The 7513-nt window shown below is 55.1% G+C and overlaps 2 long non-coding RNA genes across 2 annotated transcripts in view; one reads left to right on the forward strand and one right to left on the reverse strand.

The window, feature by feature from the left end:
- Positions 1–1835: 1835 nt before the first annotated feature.
- Positions 1836–6002, reverse strand: LOC125937656 (uncharacterized). Its single transcript, XR_007462456.1, has 4 exons — positions 5802–6002; positions 4744–4807; positions 4239–4472; positions 1836–4088 (listed from the first exon to the last, which is right to left on the reverse strand). It is a non-coding gene; the product is annotated as an uncharacterized LOC125937656 (long non-coding RNA).
- Positions 6003–6077: 75 nt separating this feature from the next.
- The window catches only part of LOC125937378 (uncharacterized), a 2764-nt gene continuing 1328 nt past the window's right edge, over positions 6078–7513 (forward strand). Inside the window, exons 1-2 of the long non-coding RNA XR_007462367.1 lie at positions 6078–6243; positions 7027–7176. This is a non-coding gene — a long non-coding RNA (uncharacterized LOC125937378). The remainder of the gene's footprint in view (positions 6244–7026; positions 7177–7513) is intronic.

The raw sequence follows: 7513 nt of genomic DNA on the forward strand, positions 1-7513 counted from the left end.
GTGCCTGCGATCTAACAAGTATAGCGACGGTTCACTGCGCGGCGAGTGAATGCCACGGGCCAGGCGCTGTGCCGTTTCACGTAGGATTGTGTCCTAATTTCCAGAACAGCCTCGAGATGTCATCCGTGGTCTCCTCCCTTTGTAAAGGAGCAAGACGCAGGAGGTGTGGAAGCAAGTGGGCCATGGTCCCCTCGTCGTGAAGTGAAAAAACCACCATTCAAACTTATGGCCACTTCCTTTTCGCTGCTGAGCAAGGCAGAGGCCAGCGAGGCACAGCACCTGAGCCACGCGAAGGCCTGGTGGACGCCATGGTTCCCTTTGAAAGAAAGGCTGCATCGAGTCTCCCCCCAGTAGGGGCCTTTGAGCGGCATCCTAGGCTTCAGCGGCCAGGTGTGGCCCCCGAGTCAGGGGAAGAGGCGAGATGGGGAGCGGACAGTAAGACCCAGCGGGACTACAGTGCGGGTGGGGGCGCCAGGGGCACACAGACGCTGGGCCAGGGCTTGCTGCTTCACACGCACTGCCTGGTTCCATCCACCTCTCAACAGCCCCCTGAGGAAGACCCTCCTCCCTGCGTTTCCCGGATGCAGAACCGGGGACCGCGAGGGTTGAGGAGCTCACCCAAGTCACCCAGAGCCAAACCACGGGCCCCTTCTATCGTCTCTTTCCGTCTCCCAAGACGGTGTGTTGTAAGAAATAATGGGTCCAGGGGACCAAAGATCCTCAAGATCCCGCATTTTGTCTTAAGGGGCTTTGAATCTTCTGAAGGCTTGGCGCAGGTCTGGGCACGCTGGGGGCCCTGGGGACAAGCCGCTGACCACGGCTCGGATCCCATCGTGGCCTCACCTTTCTGTTCACAGGGCCAGAGAAGCATCCGTTTACCACGTGGACACAGAGGATGGGGTCTTCCCCCACCAGCTTTCTCAAGGGGGTTGAACAGGTCCTCACCTATAAATCACAGGCATGGTGTTGAAGGCAAGACAGCAGGGTCCACGGGGCTGGGAGTCAGAAGATGTGAACTCTGACCCTTGCTCTGCACAGCGTTTCCCACCCAAGGTCTCCCCTCCCGTCCCTCCGGCCTGCGGCCTCCACGGAAAACCTTGGGCCTCATCACGACACAGTGACACCGAAGCCCTCTTCCCAGTGGAAGATGACAGGAAATCTTCCCCAGCCGGAGCCCCCGTCGAGCCTGGAGTTTACCGTCCACTGCGTGAAGTCGAGGAGAGCCTGATGTTCAGTGTGGGTTCCCTGGGTCTCTTCCTTCGGCATTTCCCTCTCTTCTCTGGGCTTTGTTTCCTCTCTTGTAAATTAAGGCTCAGGCTATTTCTAAGTCCCTTTCCAGTTCACAAACTCTTGTTGCTACTAGCATGAAGCTGGAGAACCTGCTGGAATCAGTTGTTGGTATAAGAGACTCTGGAGAATGTGGCTCAACCGGTAGTGTGAGTGCATTGAGACGCTCCCTAGCCTCCAAAAAGGAAGGAAAGAAAGAAAGAAAGAAAGAAAGAAAGAAAGAAAGAAAGAAAGAAAGAAAAGTCCTGGGTGAACTTTCCTGGAAGGATCCCTCCCAAAGTCTTCCTGGGCACAAGAATTAGGCTGTCAGGGATCTCCCTGACCCCCCGCACCCCCCACCCCAGCTACTTTACTAAACATGGCCTCTTTATAATTTCAAGTTCACATATATACCCAATTAACAGGGAAGAAAATGATTCTTTGCACATAAACTTATTTTGATTTTTTTTTTTTTTTAATCCCATTTTCTTTCCTTTTGTATTTCAGGAGAAAGTCTTTGCAAGGCACAGGAAAGATTTTTTTTTCAGAAGATTTTACTTCAAGGTTAGTTAAACAGCATTTTCCCATAAATAAGCATGAAAGCTGGGTCCCCTGGGCTGATTTCTTTCAGTTTATACACTGACTACAATAACTCCCAATTCTACACATGATGCCAGCTTGGTTCAAATAATAGCAGCTAAAATATATAAAAACCAGTGCTTTAAAAACGCACACACACAGAATTGGGTAAGGTCAGCTCGGCATTTCTTGATTTCACACATCTTTGTTTAAATTATGGGTTTTGCTGTCAAGCTGTGTTATTCTGTTGATCATTTTGGTTTGTGCATCAAAGTGCGAAGTATTAGTTTTAATTTAATCTTTTTCTACTGAAAATGTTACACTTATGACTCTGGCATTTCAGTCACAATGGGGATGAATTGTGAGTTCTAGGAAAGAGATTCTAACAATTTAAGAGACGGAAGCACTTTTAAAGAATACACAGAGGAGGAGACTCGGATTCAGAGAGGGCAACAGCTTGTCTAAGGTCACCAGCCAAAGACCAGAGGACTCTGAATCCTGTCTTCTGGGGGAGTGTGATTTCTCTTGGGGAAGCCTTCTCACATCTTCAATCAGAAAACACCAAAATGCCCCTGACTCTTCTCTCCTGGGGCCATCTGCCCAAGTCCTTACAAAGCTTTCCTCCTTGCGGGTATTTGGGGTCTTTTTCAACTTGTCTTTGGCTCGTATTTCCAAACACTAACAGTCGCCTTACATTGAAGTCACCAGTGTCAGAAGCCAGAGACACTGCCTGTCTTGACCCTGGGTTCACCCAGCGGTGGGACTCTGAGATGGTACTGCGCACTCAGAAGGGAACAGAGGGCACGGGCCCTTGGTAAGGAGATCTGGGAGGCCAAGCATGTCAAAGCACAAGCCTCCTCCACCACCATTCTCCAGCGGGTCGGTCTCTCTAGCAAGAAACAGAACAAGTCCCAGTGCCGTTGAAACCTCTTGTCAGACATCGTCCCTAACTACCTCTCCTCCCCACACCCTGGGAAAGTGGCCCCTCGGTGAACACAGCATGGCCACGACGCCCTTCTGTGAAACGCACAGGGAGGGGAGCGAGGCGGGAAATGTGAGAGAGGCTTCTAGGTGCAGGAAATGGTGATGTGAAGCCGGAAGCCAAGCAAAGACACTGAGTGGAATTCAGTTTGGCTGGAGCCCAGACTGTGACCTGGCATGGCGAGGCGTGAGGAGGCAGAAGCAGACAGGAGGCAGATTATGAAAGGCCCTGCCAACCATGTCAAATTTGGATGATATCCCAGGAGCAATGGGGAGCTATTGAAGGATATTAAGTAACAAGAGACATAATCAGATTTGGGTCTTTGAAAAATTTAGTTAGCTTTAAGTTGCTGAAGTAACGTGTGTGTATATGTGTGTGTGTGTGTTGTAACAAGTGAAATGATATAAAGATAAATTAGAAAAAGCCAGTCTTTTGTCTCCGACTCTCCCTCCGTTCTTCCCCCAACCCTGGATCACTGCTGTTAACAGCCTGGAATAGATCCTTCCGTGGCTTTCTCTTTTACTCCGACGTTTACCACACACGTGCGTGCACACACACGCACGCATGCACACACACACCCCCACCACCAACACGGGGGAGGTTGTTGACTCGCAACTGGAAAAGAATCATGTTTGGCTTGTTCCTCAGGTGAACTTAGTGCCTGACTACACATCAATGGCATCCACAACACGAGACATAAGCCTAAATCTCTGTCTCCGTCTGTCTCTGTCTCTCTCCATGCATCTCAATGTTCTTAGACATAGATGTGCTCACCTATATGATTTCCCGTAAGTGGGGGTCACATCAAACATGCTGGGTCGCTATTATCTTTCATGCCTTCATCTTTCTTTACATTATTATTTTCTTCCATTTCATTTCTCAGCAATGTGCCTTTTAGGATTCTTCTCCTAGCAGTTACCTGAGAAATGAGCTAGGGACAGGCCGACGTGGAGGCTTAGAGGCAGGAGGCTGCTCTTGATTGCCAGAAAGGGATGGGGCAGCCTGGGGTGGTTGTGGAGTGGAGTCATTAAGGACGCCTTTGTTGACTTCGCCAGTGGCAACTGGTTCTGAAGGTCGCAGTTTAGAAGAGACACCCCGAAATCTGGGGGGAGAGGATGAATCGGGAAAGAGAGGTGAGTTTCTCGGTCGAATAGAGCTGAGTTTTCTGGTCCGCGGCTGGTCGCCCTGGGAAGGTCTCAGAAACCGGGTCTCACTTTCCTGTCTCCAAACCCAGGTCGGTCACTTCTGCTGCAGAGAGTCTCTGTGAGGAGTGAATGAAAGGCTTGGAGGGGACGACGTACCGCCCAGCGTAGAGAGGACAGTGGACACGGGGCTAATGGTTACCAACACACAAGCACTACTTCCCAGGCCAACGTAGCTGGTTCCTCACGGACTGGACCCCTTTCCTTACACTCTTATCAGGTCTGCCCATAGGGGAGCCCTCTGCATCACCCTAGAGCCTTATGCTCTATAGGTCTGTACACGGCAGGGCTGGCCTCAAGGGGACCGCAGGTGACCACGCAGGAACCTGGAAATCTCCCAAAGTTATTCTCCCCATCCAGTTGCTGAGGCCAGAGATTCTCTTTCCTCGGGACACAGGCAACCTCGAGGTCCACAGCCCAGATCAGATTTGAGGCACGAAACCCTGAAAGAGAAGGCACCCTTGCCGCCGTTCCTTGGCCTGCGTGCAAATGCGAGAGCCTGCGTCTGCCCCTCATGGGGGGTGGGGTGGTGGCACGGGTGCCTTAAAAGCCTGAAGGGACAAACCCGAGTTCAGCACAGGCAAGGGACAGAATGGGGCCAGGAAGCAAGCTGAGCCGGGGGTGGACAACGTGGCCTTGGGAAGTCTGGGTCCTCTTTGGCTGACATCCTATTCCTAGTCCCTGCCCCAGGACAGGTACTTAACAGATGCTTACTGAGTGAAGGCAGCAACAGAAGAGAGTTGACCAAACCCTGTAGAGTTGCATTCACCAGGAATCGCTAAGGAAATAATGGCGAGAGATCAGGCAGTGTGACACCCACTGGGGGAAATGTGTTTAGCTGGAGGGCCGTGGACCATCAGAAGAACACAGAGAAGATTCCTAGCAGAGTAGAGAAGCCTGGGAGGGGTGTGGTAGGGGAGAAGAACGGGGTGCATGCAGGTCAGGGTCACGTGGCCCCTGGCTCTGATGCTTCAGACTCAACAGTTGGGTAACTTGTCATCCACCAGGGGCTGGATGCTGAGGGAGAGATTCAGAGGAGGAACATCCTTCCCCGGCCAAAGGCAGGAAACACACGCGCGCCCGCACACGCAGCCCCGGTCTCCCTAGACAAGCAGAAGCAGGGGCGGGGCAGAGGGAGATGGGGACAGAGAGAAAGTGAGGTTAGAGAGATCTTAACGAGGGAAGAAGGACAAGGGAAAGAGAGGGGAGGGTGATGACAAAGGGCAGAAAGGGCTCAGGACCTCAGGGAGCTCTGGCCAACCCTCTGGGCTGGGCCTCTAGTTCAGCGTGGTTACCAGCATGCGGCCCCGGGCAGGGAGGGGGCCCCTGTGCTGTCTATGACTTGCCCTGAGAACTGAACCTCTTCCCATCCCCCTGTCCCCATCTTCCTTGTTTCCTCCGTGCGCACAATGAGACCACCCGCCTAAGACGTCTCCCGGGCCACCTTCAGCTCTGTGATTGTGTATTTGTGGCCACGACTGCTTCCGACGTAAGGGCTGCACGAGTCAGGGCAGCGACAAGGCCTCCCCGAGCAGGCCTGTCGTCAGGCACCCTTTCTGAGAGACGTAGGGGAGAGAGGGCGCTGAGGCCGGGAATGTTGAGGCGGCCGGGAGGGCATCCTAGGGAGGGCCTCCCGGGGGCCTGGAGCCCCCCAGTGCCGCGGCTGTGCCGGGAGGCCAGGAGCCCCTCGCCAGGCCCCGCCGGCAGGCCAGGGCAGCAGCCGGCCAGGGACAGTTTTCCCCGGGCTGGAGACAGCCTGGCTCCGGGCCCACCTCCCGGTGCCCTCGGCCTGACATCTTCTGGGCAGAGCCGCGGTGCCCAGGGAGCCGTGTGGACGGTGTTAGTAAACACGCTTTCTTGCGCCCAGCCTGGCAGGGCCTGTGGGCAGCGGGAGGGCGAGTTGCTGGCAGCTCCCACGGCCGGCCAGGCGGACGGGCGGGCAGACAGGCGGGCGGGCCGCCCCGCACAGCCAAGCCAAGGCCCAGAATGGAGCAGCTGCTCCCGTCGCCATGGCGACGGGGCCTGAACAATGAGCAGCCAGAAATGCGGCCTGGCCGCCTCGCACCGCGGGCCCCCACCCTCCGGCCGGCCCTTACACCTCCACGCGCGCGCGCGCACGCACATGCACGCGCTCTTGCACGCGCACACCGCCCGGGCCTCCCTGCCGGAGAAGCCGGAGAAGCGGAGGCCCGGGCACCAGTGACTGACCGCAGGGTGAGGCCCGGGGAGAAGGCAGGAGAGGGTGAGGAGGAAGGGCGAAGGGGATCGCAGCTTCACCGCTGCAAAGCGGCGCAAAAATCTCACCATTTGATCCCGGCTACAAATCCGTGTTTAAAAAGGAGCCCAGCTTTTCAGAGGGTCACGTGGTGCCTTGGATTCTTACATAACAGGAGGACTGAAGGGGGTTTCTAATTAGCAAAAGGCATCTGGGAACAAATCACCTTCTACTCAGGGAGGGGGAGCTGAGAGAGCCCCACGGAGCCTGCAGTCCCAGGAAATCCGAACGCCTGCTTACAGGGCCCCGAAGCCCACCGCGATCCTCCTTGGAGGTCACGTGAAGGGAAGCCTGAAAGGTTGAGCCACAGTCTGGAAATGGAGTCTGAAAAAGGCCTGGTCTGGGCCCTCAGGAAAGCAGAGGGAAGTTGTGTCCAGAGGCCTGGGGGGGGGGGGGGGCGGGGGACAGGACGAGGGGGGGGGGGGCGGGGGAGAGTGGGGGGACATGGGGACCGCAGCAGGAAAGCGGGCAGGCTCTGGTTGCGGTGCTCCAGGCAAGCCCGAGCACTTCCTTTGTGAGCACTGACAAAGAGAGATGCACAAGTCAACTGCTGTCTTCCAGGAGGCCCCCAGGACCCTGGAGGTGGTGGCGGGGTCCGCAGTCAGCACCCGTCATCTCCATCTTTTGAGCAGAGTTAAGTGTTCACGATTTGCGCAGACACTTTCCCCCTTCACCAGCCAGCGGTCAGTCACTCTTTAAAGTTCCCATCCCTGTTTTTCCAGTGAAAACCCAGGTCTGGGAGCATCAGGAGCCTTCCAGGACCACCGTCCAAGGACAGGCAATCCTGTCCGAATTTCCATCAAGTCCATAGTGTCCCGGGAGGCCGCTCGGTTTCCGGTGGCTTTGCCTGATTCCTTCCTGCTTCAGAGCAGGTGGGTATCTGCTAGACCCATGTAATAGAAAAGACAGAACCACCCATTACCTGGCCTGATTCGTGTGAGAGCTAGAAGGGACATTTTAGGGACTATGGTGTCCGCCTCCCCACTCCCCAGCTCAGAAGGGATCTACTTTGGGGCGCCTGGGTGGCTCAGTCAGTTGAGCGTCCGACTTTAGCTCAGGTCACGATCTCAAGGTTCGTGAGTTCGAGCCCGGCGTCAGGCTCTGGGCTGATGGCTCAGAGCCTGGAGCCTGCTTCCGATTCTGTGCTTCCCCCTCTCTCTGCCCCTCCCCCATTCATGCTCTGTCTCTCTCTGTCTCAAAAATAAATAA

This window comes from Panthera uncia, assembly GCF_023721935.1.
Source record: "Panthera uncia isolate 11264 chromosome A3 unlocalized genomic scaffold, Puncia_PCG_1.0 HiC_scaffold_12, whole genome shotgun sequence".
Lineage (NCBI taxonomy): Eukaryota > Metazoa > Chordata > Mammalia > Carnivora > Felidae > Panthera > Panthera uncia.